Source organism: Sapajus apella, unplaced genomic scaffold (assembly GCF_009761245.1).
Source record: "Sapajus apella isolate SASKATOON/1434 unplaced genomic scaffold, GSC_monkey_1.0 scaffold24, whole genome shotgun sequence".
Taxonomy (NCBI): domain Eukaryota; kingdom Metazoa; phylum Chordata; class Mammalia; order Primates; family Cebidae; genus Sapajus; species Sapajus apella.
In genome coordinates, this window is record NW_022436964.1 from 12,750,106 (window position 1) to 12,770,908 (window position 20,803).

Below are 20,803 nucleotides of genomic sequence, written 5' to 3' on the forward strand. Positions count from 1 at the left end.
AGTGTGAGACTCCGTCTCAAAACAAAAACAAAAACAAAAACACAAAAAAAACCCAGATGTTTTTAAAGGTCTCAGGATGATCATCATTTTTCCCATTAAGATTATTTTGCATTATTTCAGGTTTCATAGTCATCTTTCAATCCTCCACTATTACGCAAAGTGAGGAAACCCTTGCTGTGTCCATTTATACTTAGCTTGGGCTACAGAACTATTAGTCTGTCTTCAATATGGGAAGGATAAACTGAATCACAATGTTTTTACAAGAGGGTGACCAGAATGTGGAAGACACTTGGAATTAAAACACAAGAGGAAGCTCTGAATGGAACTGACAAACTTTCATCTGGAGAAGAGAAGTTAAGATTATCACAGTTGCAAATATTGGAAAGGCCATCATGTAAAAGTGTCATTCGAGAGTAGCAGAACCAGCTTCAATAATGGAATACCCACAACAGAGCTTTCAATTTCATGAACAGAAAAAGCTTCTAACAACCGGATATAAATGGAATTCACTGACTCACAGTGTAGTGAACTCCTTGTAGTTGGAAGTGGCAAGCAGAGGCTGAATGACCATCTGTCAGGGATGCTGTACCCGAAATTAATTCCTACACAGGGTGAGAGGGGAGGCCCCATCGAAAGCTCAGATTTCAAACACCCATGTGGTGTTCTAAAATATGCCCACAGAATCTTCCACACTCTTTCCTTCAGAAAGTGGCGCCAAGTTCCCTCTCTCACCCTTGAGGTGGGCCAAACATAGGGACTTGCTTGCAATGAAGCACTCACCACACTGTGCAACATTTAAGACTCACTCATAGAAAGGAGGGCTTCCATCTGGCCTTCTCACTCTTGCGTTGTCTAGGGGGAGCTTTCTAGTCATAGGTTAAGGACGCTCAAGTAGCTCTGAGAGAAGCTCTTGTGGGGAGAAACCAAGGATTCCTGCCAACAGCTAACACTAGCTTGCAGTCATGTGAATGAACTTGAACCTCGCAAGTGGATCCCACAACCTCACCCAAACCTTCCAATGACTGAAGCACTCACTAACACCTTGACTGAAACCTCCTGCCTCCTGAGCTCAAGCCACTCAGCTAAACTGCCTCCAGATTCCCAGATGCACAGAAATTGTGAGGATGACACATTTTTATTGTTGTTTCCAGCCCCCAAGTTTTGGAGTAAATTGTTATATAGCAATAGCTAACAAATACACTCCTCTTTGACTTGGACACTGAGGTTACACTGCAGTCTTAAGAAGCCTCCTCACACAGCTTTTTGGTTGTTTTTTGTCTTGCCAGTTTTCTCATAACAGACTCAAACCACAATTTCCAAAAACTAGTTCCTATCATTGAAGGATAAATGACTATCCAATGGTATTCTTTTGTAAAAGTAGAAAGTAGAAAAGGTCTCTAAAATTAATTCTTCCCACTCTGACTGATTTTCACCCTACATTCAAATCTACAACAGAAGATTAATGCAGTCTCAAAAGCAGGACTTAAAAATCTCCTTAGCACGATACAAGTCCTTCAAAAGGTTCATCTTTCAATTGCAAAAAGTCAATGAAACAAAGGCTGGACTTAAAAGCCCAGCCCGGAATCTCTAATGAACTCCAGATCCAAATATTTGAAATCTTCCATCTTATCTCATTTGTGTTTCTCAAAGTCAACAGGTCCAAAACAGAGTCCATGGTCTTATTCCTGAATGTGGTCTCTTTCCTGGGTTCCCTGTTCCAGAGAATGAGACCACATCAATTCAGGGCACAATCTAGAAACCTCTGACACAGCTCTGTTGTACCCCCGAATAGAACCTCGGTGGGGCTGGGTGTGGAGGTTCACAAATGTGGTCCCAGCACTTTGGGAGGCTGAGGCAGGAGGATCACTTGAGCCCAGGAGTTCAAGGCTGCAGTGACCTATGATCATACCACTGCACTCCAGCCTGGATGAAAGAGTGAGACCGTATCTCAGAAAAATGAAACAAAACAAAAACCCAATGGCAATGGCTTCCCATTGCACTTAGGATAAAGAAAAATGTTTACAGTATGACCTACAGATCCTGGGTGATTTGGCACCTACCCGCCTCCCCAGCCTAATCCTACTGCAGCCTAATCTTGCTCCTCCCTCTGCCTTGCTCTCTCGGCTCCACCTGGTCCCATTTCTGACCCCATAAGCACTCTGCTCCTCACCTCCAAATGACCTTGACATGTGACCTTTCCTCTGGATGGAACACTTTTTCTTTCTTCTTGCCCAATTAATGCCAATGCATATTTCTAACTTCAGTTTAGCTGTCCCTTCCTTAGAAAGCTTTTCCAATTCTCCATCCCCACTCTCATTTATCCCACTCTCATTCATTTTATATATATATATACACACACACACACACACACACACACACACACACACATATACACATCACATTCAACAGTTCCCAACAGGTCTGGTATACCAACAAGTTGTGTACCTTCCTCAACACATCACCCATGAGGCACTTTTGCTTCTCTCTGCTTCTTTCTACCCTGGCCCCACTCCCAGTTAATGATCTTCATAGCACCAGGCACCTCTCCTTTATCGAAATATGACAGTGGTTTCATACACAAAATCTAGAACCAAGCTGCCTGGCTTAAATCCTTTCCAGCTGTGTAAATTTGGGCAAATCACTTAAACTTTCTTTGCCTGTTTTCTCACCCATAAAGTAGGAAGTAGCAGTTATGAACAAGTTGTGAAGATTATATGAGACAGTATATGTGAAATTCTTAGAATGATGCTAGATGCATGGCAGGCATTACATAAGTCTGAGCTGCTGTTTTATTGTAGCTGCAATTTCACAGTTTCACATTTCTTCATAATTATTATTTTATTCATATCTGTCTTTCCTATTAGACAGCAAAATCCCCAAGGGTGGACATGCCTACTTTTACTCACTATCATACTTAGTGCCTGGCACAGTCTTAACACATGAGAAATCCTGGTGAGCAACTGATGAGTAAGAAAATGAAGTCGGGCCGGGCACGGTGGCTCAAGCCTGTAATCCCAGCACTTTGGGAGGCCGAGGCGGGTGGATCATAAGGTCAAGAGATCGAGACCATCCTGGTCAACATGATGAAACCCCGTCTCTACTAAAAATACAAAAAACATTAGCTGGGCATGGTGGCGCGTGCCTGTAATCCCAGCTACTCAGGAGGCTGAGGCAGGAGAATTGTCCGAACCCAGGAGGCGGAGGTTGCGGTGAGCTGAGATCGCGCCATTGCACTCCAGCCTGGGTAACAAGAGCGAAACTCCTTCTCAAAAAAAAAAAAAAAAAAAAAAGAAAAGAAAATGAAGTCAATGTAGGTCTTGAACTCCGGAGAACCTTGAAGTGTCACGCTAAGGAGTTCAGAATGTATCCTCTAGAAGTTTTTAAACAAGAGCCACATAGAACAATTAATGGAACAACGGTTGTAAGGTAAGTTGGGGGGGTTGTGTTGAGACAGGGAGAGCCCTTAGCTGACCATTTGAATGTTTATCTGAATAAGGGCATCAGCCAATGTAGAGAGGAGCAGAGAGAGAAGAAAAAGGAGCGCCCCATGGGTGGTGTTTTGAGGAAGGACCCCCACAACTTAGTGGCACACCAGGTCTGGAGGAAACTGTTGAGGATATACAAACACACACACACACACACACACACACACACACAGAGAGAGAGAGAGAGAGAGAGAGAGAAAGAATGAATGAGAGAAAGAGGACAAAAGAACAGAACTATAAAAGTCAGGAATATGTTAATGTTACCTTATATGGCAAAAGAGACTTTGAGAACATGGCTAAATTAAGGATCTTGCTATGGGAAGATTATTTCAGATTAGTGGGGTGGGCCCCAAATACAATCACAAGTGTCCTTAGAAGAGGAAGTCAGGGCTAGGCATGGTGGCTCACCCCTGTAATCCTAGCACTTTGGGAGGCCAAGGCAGGTGGATGACTTGAGGTCAGGACCAACCTGGCCAACATGGTGAAACCCCATCTCTACTAAAAATACAAAAATTAGCCAGGCGTGATGGCACATGCCTGGAGTCCCAGCTACTCAGGAGGCTGGGTCTGGAGAATCGCTTGAACCTGGGAGACAGAGGCTGCAGTGAGCCAAGGTCACTCCATTGCACTCCAGGCTGGGCAACAGCAAGACTCCATTTCAAAAAAAAAAAAAAAAAAAAAGAAGGGGAAGTCAGAGGAAGATTTGAGCAGAAGAAGGCAATGTGATCACTTAAGCAAGATGCAGCACTCATGGCTTTGGAGGTGGAGGGTGGAACTGAGCATGTAAGGAATGTGGCTCTAGAAACTGGAAAACCAGGAGACAGATTCTCCTCTAGAACTTCCAGGAGTGCAGCCCTGCTGACACCTTCATTTTGGACCAGGGAAACAGATTTCAAATTTCTGACTTCAAGAAATGTGAGAGCATCGCGTGTGTTGTTTAAGCCATCAAGTTTATAATAAGTTGTTATGGCAGCCCTAGGAAACTAGTACAAGCACTTAACTCACTGTGTTATAATTTGCACTTAGGGTATTTGTCTCCCCACTAAAGTACAACCTCCTCAAAGACAGTGGTGTTCTTGTACCTTGGTATTTCCAGCACCAAACAAAATGCTAGACACACAAAGGTACTCAAATAAATGTTTGCAGGAGGGTTGGAAGGAAGGAAAAAACTAGAAAAAGAAAAGAGAAGAAGGAGTTTCAAAATAGAGGAAGTGGCTAACAAAAGCCTATCCTTAAACATATGAAACTAACAAATATGGACGCAGAGCAGATGGGCAAGGTTGAGTTCCGTGCCTTCCATCCCACTCCCCAGGAAGCAGCAATCCTAAAACACACTTGCACAGGCCACATCTAGGCATGGTGTAAGGATTACAGAGGAGATCCTAGCACAAACCCTAACCCCAGCCCTTACTCTAACCCTCATCCTAGTCCAGTACAGAGGAGCTAAGGATGTCAACCCCAAGTCAGCTCCCTGTGAAAAGTCAAAGTGTGCAGACTCGGGAACCACGAAGACCTAGGTTTGAATTCAAGAAATGTTACTTTTGTCATTTCTATTTTTCTGGAAAAATCAGACACATAATGTATAATAAATATGATATACTGTAATATATATATATATATTAGATTGTATGTTTTGTACACCACTCCTAGAAAAATATCTAAGAAACTGGTAACAGTGGCCTCCTGGGAGGGGCAATGGCATGTTTAGGGCAAAGGAACAAAAAAAGTACTTACTAAGTCACTATATATCCTTTCGTGCACTTTGAATTTCCTGTCATGTGCATAACTTTTTAAGGTATTTCTTTTTCTTTTTTTTTTTTTTTTTGAGACAGAGTCTTGCTCTGCCGCCCAGGCTGGAGTGCAGTGGCGCAATCTCTGCTCACTGCAACTTCCACTTCCTAGGTTCAAGCGATTCTCTGGCATCAGCCTCCCAAGTAGCTGGGTTACAGGCACCTGCCACCATGCCCGGCTAATTTTTGTATTTTTTGTAGAGACGGGTTTCACAATGTTGGTCAGGCTGGTCTCAAACTCCTAACCTCATGATCCACCTGCCTTGGCCTCCCAAAGTGCTGGGATTACAGGTGTGAGCCACTGCACCTGGCCTTTTGAAGGTATTTCTTACAATCCCAGATCTATTATCAACCCATGTAGTATGTATCAGCTGTGTAACACTGGCAACCTGTTACTTAATCTCATTGTACCTCAATTTCTTCACCTGTAAAATGAGAATAAATTGTTACTTTTCCTCATGAAGTTGTTGTGAGTGTTAAATGAGCTAACACAAGTAAAATGCTCAAAAGAATGCTTGGCACAGAGTAAACATTCTATAACATCAGCAATTTCACTTTCAGAAATATGGTGGGCAAGATACCCTGGAGGCGTTTAAGTTATAAAATAACATTACAATGCAGAAGACCTTTTAGGTAGCACTTTGCAGGACCTAAGGAAGAGTATGAAGATTAAAGACGAAAAAAGAGGAAGCAAAAAAAGAGATTCTAAGCTGAAATGGGAGCAGTGAACAATAAATGCAGACAAAATGCGTGGTGGCCCCAATGGTCCCTATCTCTGAACAGAAAAAATAAAAAATGTTTTCTGGAGGATCACATCTTGAATTTCAGCCTCCAGATTTTCCCAGGTGAAGATTAACCAAAACTGAACCCATAAAAAAAATTCATCAAAATCAAAGGAACAAACCCTCTGAGGTAAAGGCTAGCAGAAGCTACACAGTCCAGATTTAGAATCTCAAGGAGTCCAGATGTTCCGATATAAAGTACACACAAGTGTACATTTATAAAAGAATGGAATCACAAAATGGAACAAGCAACAAGGGACAATCGAAATGATCAGGCAAATGTGAAAAAGAACCAAGTAGAACTTTTAGAAATTGAAGTTATAATTGTTGCTATCACAAGGTTAACAGATGGAATATACAATAGATTAGACAAGATTAACAGATGGACTATACAATAGATGAGACATAGCTGAAGAAAGTAGATATGAACTATGAAAGAGCTGAAAAAATGACACAGAGCACAGTAGCTTATGCCTGCAATCCCAGCACTTTGGGAGGCTGAAGGGGGAAGACTGCCAGAGATCAGGTGTTCAAGACCAGCCTGGGCAATGTGGCAAAACCCAGTCTCTAAAAATATATATAAAAATTACCTGGCTATGGTGGTGCACACCTGTACTTGGGAGGCTGGGGTGGGAGAATCGCTTGAGCCCCGGGGGACTAAGGCTGCAGTGAGCTATGATCACACCACTGCACTCCAGCCAAGGTGACAGAGCAAAAGCCTATCTCAACAACAACAATAATTCACTGGCCTCACTAGATCTCATGGGTAGAGAGACAGTGCGCCTTCATCTTTGGGCCCGTATCACCTATCATGGCCTGCTACACAGCAAGCACTCCTTAAATGTTTGCTAGCTTGCAGCTCTTGCTGATTTGCTCATGGTAAAACAAAACAAGAACTCTAAAACACAAAGGTATCAGGAGACATATATTTGAAATGGTTGGTAAGGAAATAGCAAGCCTCCCCATATCCATTTTACAAACGAGGAAGACAGGCACACTGACAAAGGATACTGACTAGCCCATGATCAACAACTCTGAGTAACAGAATCCCTTTTACATAGATCAGCTGTACCGACTTGTACCCAAATATATTTTTTACATCATTTAACTGATAAAATCTCTTTTACATACAACTCCACAAAAATCTAGTTATGTGCTAAGAAAGATCTATACTGGTATGAAGACAGCTATGAGCTTTATTTTTCTCTTTGTCTATATATACATTCCCTGCTTCTTGCTGTATCTTTTATATAGAAACTAGGAGAGCCATTTTTGCCAAGCAAGATTCTATCTTTAAAAGTAATATGTATAAGTGCCCCAGAAGCTACTGCAGTTGGTTCATTCCAAGAGCTCAGGAATAATTATGTGTTCTCATAAGCACAGCATTCATTAATCAAATCTGCTGGTCTAATTCAACTTTACTGTTGTATTTTTATGGTAATGAAAAAATGATCATCTTTGTCATATCCCCTAATATTAAAGGGGAAAAAATCTTTATGCCTCATTCTGTTTGTTTAATATACAACTTGTCTCTCTTCATTGCATTTGAACACTGGGACACCGGTGTATGGAATAACAGAGAATACCTCCCCCTGGACACTTAGATACAGAGGACCATTATCTGTCCTCAGAGCTGAAGGATGCATTTTTTTTATTACTTTTTTTTTTTCTCTATCATATATGGTGCAATTAAAAACATCTCTGCTTCAGTTTTTCTTCTGTCACATTAATTATAAAACCATTCCCAGTTCCCCTAGAAAACCAAATGTTTTATAATTTCTAATCCTAGTGTGAACTCATTAGCCTGTTTGTTATCCAATTGACCGCATATAAGAAGTTGGATGATAACAGAAAAACAAAATGTTGGTCCAGTTTGTTTCTGCCAGACAGAACTCCCAAGACTGTGCCTGCCATTTGAGAGAGTTCTTTAAATAAGTCACACCAGGATATTTAGTCCACAGTTTTATTTACAAAGCCTTACAAAATTGATAAGAAAGTGCAAAGAAATTACGGTGGCCATGGAGAAAGCATACATTCAGGGGAGGCACATTAAGTTAGATCATGGCTCTATTTCCAAAAGAATAGACTTTAAAGATAAAAGCCGAGTCCAGTAAGAAATATTCTATGTGACTTGACACTCTCCTCCTTGTTTATCTATGTCCTCTTCACCGTGGCTCTAAAATAGCCTTGGCATTACGTTTCACATGATCAACATATTGTGAGCTTTACTTACTTAACAAGCCTAATTCCTGAAACTAATAAAAGAAACTCAGAACAAGCCCCGCTACTTGCCTTGAAAATTCCTCTCCTGTATAAAGATGCTAGCCATGCAGCAATTACTGGTCAACTTTTACCCACTCCCCAAAGCCAATACCTTCACCTGCTTCTAAAGCCCCAATATGAAACAACATAATAGTGTAAATGAAAACTGATTAAAAATAAGCAATCTGGCAGTCTTGGAAGGGTTTAGAAAGCTTACTAACAAATTGCCAGAATCCCTCAGGAGTTTGCCTTGGCAAGACAAAAAACCAAAAGCAAAAACAAAGAAACAAAAAACTTGTAACAGAGGCTAGTGACTGTATCTTGAGACTTTCCTGTCCTCAAAAATAGCTGAATAGCAGTACCGGACTTAATTTATTCCACATGAGAGCTGCTAAATGTAAAACCAGTAATTCTACCAGTAACCTGTTGTGTGACCTTCAGCAAGGCACTCAAACTGTTGGTGACACAGTTTCCTCATCTGAAAAATAGACATAAATAATAGTTAAATTTATAGGATTGTTAGAATGATTAAATGAGTTAATACATGTAAAAGATTTAGCGCAGTGCCTGGAACATAATAAATGCTATACATTCTTCATTTGTTTGTTTGAAGACAGGGTCTCAGCACTTTGGGAGGCCAAGGTGAGCAGATCACTCGAGGCCAGAAGATTGGGACTAGCCTGGTCAACACAGCAAAACCCTGACTCTAATAAAAATACAAAAATTAGCAGGGCATGGTGGTACATGCCTGTAATCCTAGCTACTTGGGAGGCTGAGACACAAGAATCATTTGAACCTGGAAGGAAGAGGTTGCCATGAGCTGAGATCATATCACTGCACTCCAGCCTTGGCAACAGAGCAAGACTCTATCTCAAAAAAAAAAAAAAAAAAAAAGACAAGGTCTCAGCGTGTTGCCCAGGTTGGAGTGCTGTGGTGCAATCACAGTTCACTGCAGCCTCCTGGGCTCAAGCCATACTTTACCTCAGCCTCCTGGGTACCTGGGACCACAAGCACACACTTCCATGCCTAGCTCATGTTTTTTTGTTTGTTTTGTACAGAGGGATCTCACTATGTTGTCCAGGCTGGTCTCAAACTCCTGGGCTCAAGTGATCCTCCTGCCTTGGCCTCCCAATGTGCTGCGATTACAGGCATGAGCTACCTCACCCTGACAATCTTTTCCTTTTATTAGGAAGAATCATTTCCTTACTTAGCCATTCCTCAAATATATGCTGAGCACATTCTATCTCCCAGGTGACAGTACCCTAGCACTAGGGAATGTGAACAAGACCTAATCCCTGTCCTCAGGGAGTTTATAGCCTTTGGCAGCAGCAACACGAGTAAAAATAAACGACTTTGATAGCTGCACATCTTCATTTGCTCAGCAGTTTTCTCAAAAGCACTATAACACTTTACTAAAATGCTAAGCTTTGAATATTTTTCAACTACTTCTTGAGACTTTCTGCATATGTGATAAGGACAAGAAATTACACTGAGGTATAGATGCTGATGAGCAGCAAGGATCACTGGCTGGTCAAGGGATACTGATCAGTGCACCAATGTGCTGCTCTTGAACACACACCTCCACAAAATTACAAATTATCTTCCAGATCCATTTGTGAAAGTTAGACCTGTGCATGCTGAGGGCCTGTGAGAGGGTGTATGCCAATCACACACTGCAGGGGGAGGCTGGGAACAGAAATACCAGGATTGGACAGAAAGTTGCTTAAACTGTGCTTCTTAAACCACTTTTTGCCATGTTCCGAAACACAGCATTTCAACTAATAACAGTTCAAGGAATTATCATATATTTCTTAAATGTGCATCATATGCCCATCAGACTGCTAACGGTTCAGGTAAATGTACAAGAAATTGTTACTGAAACATCGCTGAGACAATGATTATTGCCAAGGAAGAAGGCTTTAATCGGATGCTGCAGCTGAGGAGATGGGAGATCAGTCTCAAATCTATCTCCCTGATTGACTAAAATTAGGGGTTTATACAGCAGGAAAGAAAGATATGAGAAAACAGGAACTCCAGAGGGGTAAGGAAGCAATCATGATGAATGAGAAGCCTGGTATTTCAATACATGGATGCAGTATCTGGTTAATTTCAGTTCTTTTGATACTTTTGAGAGGCCTGAGGGTCCTTTCCTGAACAGGGAACTCAAAACAAACAAAGTTGCAAGTTGTAAGACCAAAAGCACAATTTCTATGCTTATCAAAAGAAAAACAACAACATCAACCACAAAAACTTGTCTATTGAACTATTAGGTCAGTTTCAAAATCATCTTTGCCTTTTAAGAGTTTACTTTCTGGTGGAGGAAATAAAATTTACATGCCTATGAAAAATCGAGAACAATGCACAATGATATGTTTCTAAGCACCAAATTGGTACTATGGACTGATCTGTGAAAACTGAGAAAAAGGACATCAGTGAGGACAGAATAACCAAGGTGTTTTCTGTAGAAAGCGATGAGTATGGTGTACATAGGGGAGAAAACAGAGTAAGGGCATTCAGAGTGTGAACAAAAAGATGGAGAAGTCAAAAGACATGAACAAATATAAATTGAGTTATACGTTTATACTGGCACAATATTTTTAAGTTTTTTATTGATAAATAATATTGTACATGTTTATAGGGTACATGTGATATTTGTTACATGCATAGAATGTATAATGATCAAGTCAGAGTATTTGAGGTATCCCTCATCTTGAGTATTATTTCTATGTTTTGCGAACATTTCAAGTTCTCTCTTCTAGCTACTTTGAAATATAAGATACATTGTTGCTAACCATAGTTAACCTACTCTGCTATGGAAGGTTAGAATTTATAACTTCTATCTAACTGTGTTTGTACCCACTGACTAACCTCTCTTGATCCCCCTACCCCACCCCCTCCCACACATCCTTCCCAGTCTCTGGTATCTATCATTATACTTTCTATCTCCATGAGATCAACTTTTTCCGCTCCTGCATATGAGTGAAGACACTGGCATAACTGTTAAATCATTTCCTTTCCACATCTTGTTCTCTGATTGTCTTCTCACTTACTCTATCTGCTCAATGATTTGACACTTGTGAAACATCCAATCCTGTCTAGATCACAGGGATAGTCTTCCTTTTAATTTCAGCTGGAATCAATCTAGCATAAATCTTGTTTTTCTCCTTCCCACTTGATTGTCAGGACAGTGAAAAACATCATTATACAAGCCTCCATTCATACATACAAAGGTTGTAACTTCCCTCTTAATGTGAGTCATCTATGTGTTGTTTTTCTCAACTAGATTAAATCTTCATGGTACAGTCATTCACCCAGAAGGGAGGAACGGAAGAAGAGGTAAGATGTTTTCTGTTCCCTTGGGGAAGGGGGGGAAATCTTAAAACGCTTCCCTAGGAACAAACTGCATTTTTTTTTTTTTTTGAGTCAGAGTCTTGCTCTGTCACCCACGTGCAATGGCGTGATCTCGGCTCACTGCAACCTCCACCTTCCAGGTTCAAGCAATTCTCCCCCATCAGCCTCCCAAGCAGCTGGGATTACAGGCACCTGCCATCATGCCAGGCTAATTTTTGCATTTTTAGTAGAGACAGAGTTTCATTCACCATGTTGGCCAGGTTGGTCTTGAACTCCCGACCTCAGATGATCTGCCTGCCTCAGCCTCCCAAAGTCCTGGGATTACAGGCATGAGGCACTGCGCCTGGCCCTAACTGCATTTTAAAATTTATTTTTATTTTTAGCCATTCCCTACACATACCTCACATACTAACCGTATTTTTGAACAGAGAAAACATCTGCTTCTATTGTCTTACCTGGTTTTGTTTGTTTTCATTTCAAACAATCTCACATTTATGGGAAAATAACAGCTTACTTGTTTGACTTTAGTAAAATGAAGTGTTTCACTACTGATATCCTGTACTTCCAAACAAAAATACTGACTACCTACCAAGATTTCCAGTGACCCTGAAATACTAGAGTATATTTCTGAGATAAGTAGTAGAATGATTATTAAGAAGGCTGCAAGTAGTTCTAAGCCCTGGCACATACATATTTGCCAATGCTTGTCATCCTTTGAAATTAAGTATGTGTAAATGGGCAACAGCAGCATGTTTACTTAACTTTTGAAATGTACTTGGAAAGAAGTTATTCACATACAATAGAGGAAAGCTGGGAAACATCATACAAATACAGGAATATGAACACAAGTGAATTGCGATTCAGTAGATTGAATGTGCACACGGAAGTCACCTGAAATGTAAAGATTCACAGAAACCTAAGCAATGCGTTTGAAGTCCACAGGACAGCCAGGGCATTTTTTCCTCAGATTGCCACCAGTGCAAATGTTTCTGTGAAAGTCCTCCGAGAAGCAGTGGGGGAATAAAATGTATGTAACTTACTTGCACTTTCTTACGGTTAGAGGCAATTTATTATTTTTCTCATATGATAAAACATTACACATTACACTCTTTTTTTGGAGATGGAGTCTTGCTCTGTCACCACACTGGAGTGCAGTAGCGCCATCTCCGCTCACTGCAACGTCCACCTCCCGGATTCAAGCAATTCTTGTGCCTCAGCCTCCCAACTAGCTGGGGCTACAGACATGCACCACCATGCCTGGCTAAATTTTGTATTTTTAGTAAAGACGGGGTTTCACCATATTTGCCAGGATAGTCTCTACCTCTTGACCTTGTGATCCGCCCACCTCAGCCTCCCAAAGTGCTGGGATTACAGGTGTGACCCACCACGCCCAGCCAAACACTATACTTTTTTTTTAAAATCTCAAAATAGTTGTCTGTGATTACTATCTGCATGTGCTTGTCTTCCACTCATTCCAAAACCCAGCCCAAGCTGACTGCCACCCTCTCTCTGTGCTAAAATAAGCTTCCTAGGGTCAACAGTTACCTCAGGTTGCTAAATCCATGGGACATTTTTCCAGTGTTGGCCTTACATCTCAGTAACATGACATCCGCCCTACTCCCTCCGTCCTGAAGTATCCCATCTCTTGATTTTTATGACAGTATTCTCCCGTGTCTTCCTCTGACATTTGCATTGTCCTTTTCATCCTGCTCATTCTCTTTTACTCTAAACTCAACAACGGGAATTAGTCTAGTTCCTGTTGTCTTCTCAGCCTTTGCTCCACATTTTCTATCACCCATTCAGATATCTCCTGTGAGCTCCAGACCTGTGAATCAACATCTACTTCACATCTCCAAGCGGATGTCACAAAAGCATCTCAACTCAGCACGACCAAAGCAGACCTCTGGATCCACCCTCCCTGGCTGGACCTCTTCTCTCCCCTATGTGAAGGTTAATCAACAAATTGTGTCATTCTTGTCATGCCCAACTAAAATAAAGAGATCATGGTAAAAGCACTCAAGGAGCAAAACACTGCTCTAAGAATGTAATTCTATCCAAGCGCTGGGGCAACTGCCTACTGCACCTGAAAAGTTTTATCCAGTAGCTGCTGAAGCAATCTCCTGTGACTTTAAGGATAGTTTTACCTGTTACCGTCACTTACCAATCAAAACTTGCCAGCTCTCTTACTAGTGCCATTAATTCTTTCTTCCCATATAAAATGTTTTAATTTCAGAGATTTGTCTCTGTATATTATTTGACTTCAATCACTCAGTGACAGCCACCACATCCATCCAGTTGTACAAGCCTAAAAGCCAGGAAAGCTCTTTCCTCTCCATTCATATCCATTTTCCATCAAATCCCATTGATTTGCCTCCTTCTTATCTCACAGATCTCCCTGTTTCTATCTCCATCACCATCTACTTATCTCTTTTGTGGTCCATTGCAGTCTTTTTCTAACTCACCTCTTCCAGCAGCTAGTCTTGCTGTGCTCCATTCTGCTCCTGATTCTGAAATTATTTTTAATATTTTTTTAATGTAAATCTCACCTATCTTCCTCTAACACCCTTCACAGGCTTTCCCTTGCTCTTGGGCTAATGGGAATGACTATGGTTTTTCTCTGCCCTCATCTAGTTCCACCACCCCCTCCTCCTCTATTCTTTACCACAAGGTTCCTGGTTCCTCCTCCCCTCTGGGTCTTTGCACAGACAGACCTTCCCCCCGCCCCCCGCCTAATCAATTCCCATTTAACCTTCAGACTCAGCTCCAACAGGACTTCTTTAGGGTTACATTCTTGAAGCGTCTCCTCAAAATAAGCCAAGTCCTCTGGATTTACATCTCCATGGCACTGTGCATTTTTTCTTTTTAGAAATTGTATACTTATCCATACTAATTTGATTATTGACTCCGAGTGCAAATAAGTCAGGAACCGCATCTCTTTTGCTTACCATTTTATCCCGAAGACCTTGAGGTCCTCACTCTCCATCTGCTGTTGTCAGCTCTCATGAGCTCCAAGCATACTAGTGCCACAGACCATTGAGTCCACGCTCTGCGGGACGGTGAGGAGGCACAAGTGCCCCCACTAATCTAGGAACCCAGAATGGCTTCTGTGTTTTGCATTTCGAAAAAGGGTTAAAGTGTACATGAGATCACTCTACAGGGGGTGAAAGGAAACAATGCATAGGTTAAATAGCAGAGGAGAAAAACCCTGCTTCTGTGTGGAAGTCACCAACAATGTTACTTCTTGTGTTGCACCTTCAAGCACATTGGCTAAGACCATCTGAGGATGTTAACTATTTCTTGTCTACTCTCTGCAAAGCATATACCCATTCATTCTATTTATTCTTTCATTCAAAAGCATGCAGTGAATGCTGATTTTGTGCAAAAGCACTGTGTAAAGTACTGTGGTGGACAGGCGATGGTTAATAAGAGCTATTGCTCATGGAGAGTCTACCATGTTCCAGGGCTATAAATTTTAAGTGCCATTTACAAGCAACATTTCAAGAAAATTACCATCTTATGAAAAAGCAAACACTTAATAAACCATAATACAAAACCAAAAGAAACAAGCAGGGCTTTATAATCTACATTATTTGAGGTCCTTAACATAGTCCAAGTTAAAGGCATTTGAGAACTTTATGAGGTCTCAGAGTTCTAATTAAAAAGTACTCTTCCAGGGTTCTTAATTACTCACCAGGACATGAAACTAATTACAGCTCCCAGTAGCCAAATACATTGGCATCTAGATTAGAAAAAACCAGTGTTCTTATTCAAACAATTGGTTATTTAGAAGATAACCTGGTTATCCTGTGGTGAAAAAATCCAAGCACCATTTAGCAAAGAAATATTCATCAGAGTGCCTACCATGTGTTAAGTGCTGTAGACACAAAGGTGATAAAGTCATGAACCTGCCTTCAAGGTCAGGTTTAGGGGAGACTCAAGAGATCAAGTAAGCGTTGAAAAGAGGCACAGAGTAGAAAGTGGGACGCAGGCCGGGCACAATGGATTATACCTGTAATCCCAGCACTTTGGGAGGCCAAAGTGGGCAGATCATCTGAGGTCAGCCTGGCCAACACTGTAAAACCCCCTCTCTACTAAAAATACAACAACAACAACAAAGTTTGGGGTGGTGGCACACACCTGTAGTCCCAGCTACCCAAGAGGCTGAGAGTCGAGAATCACTTGAACCCGGAAGGTGGAAACTGCAGTAAGCCAAGATCACACCACTGCATTCCACCCAAGGCAGGCAGGCCAGGAGCTGTGTCAGCAATGACCTCATTGAGGAGGTAACACCTAAGTTGAATCTTGAAAGGTGTATCCATCAAATAGTTGGAAGGTGAAAAAGGAGCATGGACAAAGACACAAAGGAATATAACAACATGGAAGGTTGGGCAAACAATCAGCAAGGCCGGGCCTGGGTTTATCACAGGGTTAGGCAATGGGAAGCCACACAAAGATATTTTTTAACCAGCTAGATTTTTTAATTTGTGCATGAAATATTCATAGCAGCACTGCTGACAAATAGCGAAAGGGCAAAACAATTCAAATGTCCATCAACTGATGAAAGGATAAACAAAATGTGGTGTATCCACACAATGGAATATTATTTAGCCATAAAAAGGAATGAATTGTGACACATGCCACAACATGGATGACCTTTGAAAACATGCTAAATCAAGAAAGTCAGACGCAAAGGGTCATGTATTATAAGCGTCCAACTATCTGAAACATCCAGAATAGGCAAGTACATAAAGAAAGCAGATTAGTGATAGTTGCAGAAGAGAAGAGAGGGAATAAGGAGTGACCGTTTAATGGGCAATGAGCTTCCCTTTGGGGTGAGGAATATATTATGTTCTTGAACTAGATCATGGTCAGTGTGGTGGTAGCTGCACAACATTCTGAATACAATAAATGACACCGAATTATACACTTTAAAATGGTAAATTGTATGTTATGCATCTTTTACTGCAATTAAGAAAAAATATAAATTTTAATATAAAATAAATTGGTTTTAAATTATAAAAGCAATACAAAATTTTTTTTTTCTGGTAAGGAATTCAAGAGTGAAGTTTAATTGGCTACTATTTTAAAAGCATGTGACCTTATGATCACATGCTTTATAAAATGTGTGAAGTGTTAAATAATTTTTGATATTACACATAAACCACACTAAAATGCCTTTCAATAAGCAAAAGGAACCATTTTAAATACAGGGAATTCTAATTAGACTGGCATAGTTAAGGCCAAAAATATAAAGTAGCCATTGCTACCCATTTATCTTCAGCTCTTGCCTTTAAGAGGCAAATGAACACAAAATACAGGTGAATCTTGCTTGGTTCTGAGACGGTGAAGGAATTTCCCTCATATTTAAAAATATTCACATAACCAGTTATATAAATCTAAATATAAAACCAATCTCCAGTAAGTTTTAAGATGGCACTCACTATCTCTGTGAAAAATTTAACATTACTAACGAAGTCTAATCATATCTTTAGAAGGGGTAAACAGTGATAGCATTTACTAAATTGGAATTACTATTAAAATTCAAAAACTGAACATATTCATTTAACCACAAGCCAGTCTTACTTTTAAATCAGGACTGCCCAACAAAATATCCTGTCAGTCATTCATGACGTAAATTCTGGTGTATGAGATCTATTAAAGCATGGTCCACATGAAAAAGTCCTGAGACATTTGTTTTGTAATAAATAAGGCAGTGGCCAATAATTACTCATTAGTAGCTTTTTTGAGATAAGCTATCAAGTCTGCCCTTTCTCCCTTCTTCTTAATGCCAGCAAAGATCATTTTTGTTCCCAGGATGTACTTCTTGGGATTCTCCAAATACTCCCTCAGTGTTCTCTCCCCAGGAGATGCGTTTGTTCTTATTGGCATCAGTGTAAGTGAATCCAGAGGCCTGACCTGTCTTCCGCCCAGAGATACCATGGAGATTAGGCCCAGTCTTGTGTTTGCCTCCCTTTTCCACAGTGTGGCATTGGGAACACTTCCGAACAAAAATTTTCTTGCCTTTCCCAACATCACCCATATTTAATTCTCTTTTAGCACCACCGGCGCAACAAAGGTTACCGCTCAGAAGCTGGACGTCCCTCTCTCTCAATACAGAAATGTTTAAAACTAGCAATACAAAAATAAAAATTATCCTCCATAGCCCCAACTCTCCATTCCTACTCTACAAAAGTAATTACTTAAGTTTTTTATTTTAATATCTTCTTCCAGAACTGTGTTTTATATACAAGTGTACAGGGGTGTACATGTGTGAGGGTGAGGGGATGTATGATCTTATGATGCACTCTATTTTTCCATTTAAGCTTCTGGAGAATCTTGGAATTTAAAAATTCTCGTATCATTATATGTAAGTTGAGAAGAACTCACTTTAAATTATAATTACCTTGTGATTGCTTTGGCCTTCAATTTTTTTTTTACATTCATGAATCAACGGCCTGTAAATAAACTGACACTGACACAGTTGGGTGTTAAGGTGGGGTTTGCTAAGAAAGATTTGTTCTATCAAAATAATTTTCAAAAACCAGTTATATGATGAAAAGAGAGCATTGTGACCATAGCAATAGCTCCCACAGTGGCATCAACCTGAACAGGACCGTGACAGCAAGAGAAAACATGAGAGGTGAGGATGGTAAAATGGTTCTAGGTAATAACGCGTGAGTGACTAATTTACAGGAAGAAAACTGCATTTCACATTCAGAGACACCAACTTCAACAGTCAAAAAGGTTTTGAAAAACAGATCTCAAATAGAAGTTAAATTGAAAAACATAATTTATTCTTTTGAGTTAATAAGTTAGTGTGATAAAGTCAACTAAATCATGTTCTCACTAAGGAAAAGGGTGAAGCTTTTTGGAATGTATGAAACAAGGTCAAAGACAGGTATGAAGCAAGATCTTTTGTGAGATAGTCAACATTTAGTACTTAATCTTAGAAAATGCATCAGAAGGCCAGGCGTATTGGCTCATGCCTCTAATCCCAGCACTTTGGGAGGCTGAAGTGAGTGGATCACCTGAGGTCAGGAATTCAAGACCAGCCTGACCAACATAGTGAAACCCCATCTCTACTAAAAATACAAAAATTAGCCAGGCATGGTAGTGCATGCCCTGTAATCCCAGCTACTCAGGAGGCTGAGGCAGGAGAATTACTTGAACCTGGGAGGCGGATGTTGCAGTGAGCCAAGATCGCGCCATTGCACTCCAGCCTGGGCAACAAGAGCGAAACTTCGTCTCAAAAAAAAAAAAAAAGAAAGAAAAGAAAATGCATCAGAAGAGATGAGTCTATCTCTACCTATAGCCTTAGGAATTGAATCTGTACTAACAACTTAAGTAAGGGAAGCTATTTCTAAATCTGTTTCTTGACTGTCTCAGACAAAATTGCTACATGATGACTTGAGTAGTAAAAGAAATCATGCTATTTAGCCACCACATTTTTATTTCAGGGTTAGAATCAATACTCTGAGTCTTAATTTTCTTATCAACAAGGAGAACAGTTTCAGCTCACAAAGTCATCATGAGAATTACTGACATAATTGATGGAAAGCATTCAGCACAGGGCTTAGCACATAACAGTGTTTAATAAATGTTCAATAGTATTATTGTTGTTAATATGGTCAATATCATCAACGTGCCTTTCGTCTAGGAGTTTATAATTCAGTGTCACAGGCAAGAAGCCAAATGCAATATATAAAGATGACTTACACACAAAATACATTCCTTTTTAATCATGTTATAGAGTATTTTAATGCACAACTGCTTAATATGAGACGTGTTGCTAATATATTAATTGATCAAACTTCTAAAATCATATTTTAAACGTACTTGAGTGACCAATTGAGAATTCATCTTTTTTTTCAACTTTTGCTTTAGACTCAGGGAATATTTGTGCAGCTTTGTTATCTGGGTACACTGGAAGTCTGGGGTACAAATGATCCTGTTGCTCAGGTACTGAGCATAGTACCTGATGGTTAGTTTTTCAGTCCTTGCCTCCCTCCCTCCTTCTCCCCTTTAGTAGGCTCCAGTTTCTATTATTGCCATCATTATGTCCATGAGTACTTAATGTTTAGCTCCTACTTATAAGTGAGAACATGCCCTAGGAGAATTTACGTTGTACTTTGTTTTTTAGTGTCTTAGATCCACCAGGAAAGAATGAAACACTGTTCTCCTTTCTAGAGGGGAAGCGAGATATCAAGACCAATGTAGCCACAGCTGTCTATATAAATTGTTCTAGAACAAACTGAGCACCAGGTGTGGAGTAGCCACTAAACTGCCCTTGGGAAGGTCCTTTCCAGCCTGGACGAGTGATGGCAGTTACTCAGCACCCAAATGCAGCATCATGTGGACAGGAACAAGGACAACAGCAGCCATTGTGGACTTAGCGATAAGGGGTTGTACTCATTTTAAGAACCGCACATCTGGAAGACCCTTTTCAAAATGAAAGGGAAGTTCCATGAAGGCGGTGGCTTTGCCTTGTTCAACACTGTAGCCCCAAACAAGAAGAGTCCCTGTACCACAATAAGCAATCCATATCCAGGAATGAATGAAGGCTTGGATCATGAAAGTCTCCAGGAATCTCTGTAAAGTAGGAGGAAAAGAAAAAGAGGTCCCAAATGACTGATAGTTGACTTTCCAATAATTGTGGTAGGTAGGACTCGAACTCCTTCTCTTAAAATTTGGTAAATGAAAAACAAAAGTGACATTAATAGCACCCGGTTTGTCAGATAAATAAATATATTTTTGGCCTACTAATCACTGAAAGTATTCAAATTAAAAACCAAACAAGGATGTTGTACAGATAAAAGGGTTCTACTTGAGACGCAGGATTAGCTAATATAGAGGTTTTTGACATTTTGAGGTTACTTACCTTTTGAAATCAGATGAAAGCTATGAAGCCCTCCATAGAAAAATCCATATGCAGACATTGCACCAATCACAGGGGTAGGAGTGGGAGTGGAGTGTGGGAGAAAAGGAACAGAGCTTAATGGGTAATTCATTAAAGAAAAGCAGGATAAGAAGGGTCTGATGCCCCTTTTGAATCTATCTCAATCCGTCAAAACACCTCTTACCAACTTTATTGTAAAGCATATGTTTATCTTCCTCCAGCCAGTTTTGTAAATTC

At 40.4% G+C, this 20,803-nt stretch overlaps 1 protein-coding gene and 1 pseudogene across 4 annotated transcripts in view; both read right to left on the reverse strand.

The window, feature by feature from the left end:
* The window catches only part of GDA (guanine deaminase), a 158,835-nt gene that overhangs the window by 85,737 nt on the left and 52,295 nt on the right, over positions 1-20,803 (reverse strand). The gene's annotated exons all lie outside the window — the stretch shown is intronic.
* LOC116559675 lies at positions 16,564-18,720 on the reverse strand (annotated as a pseudogene).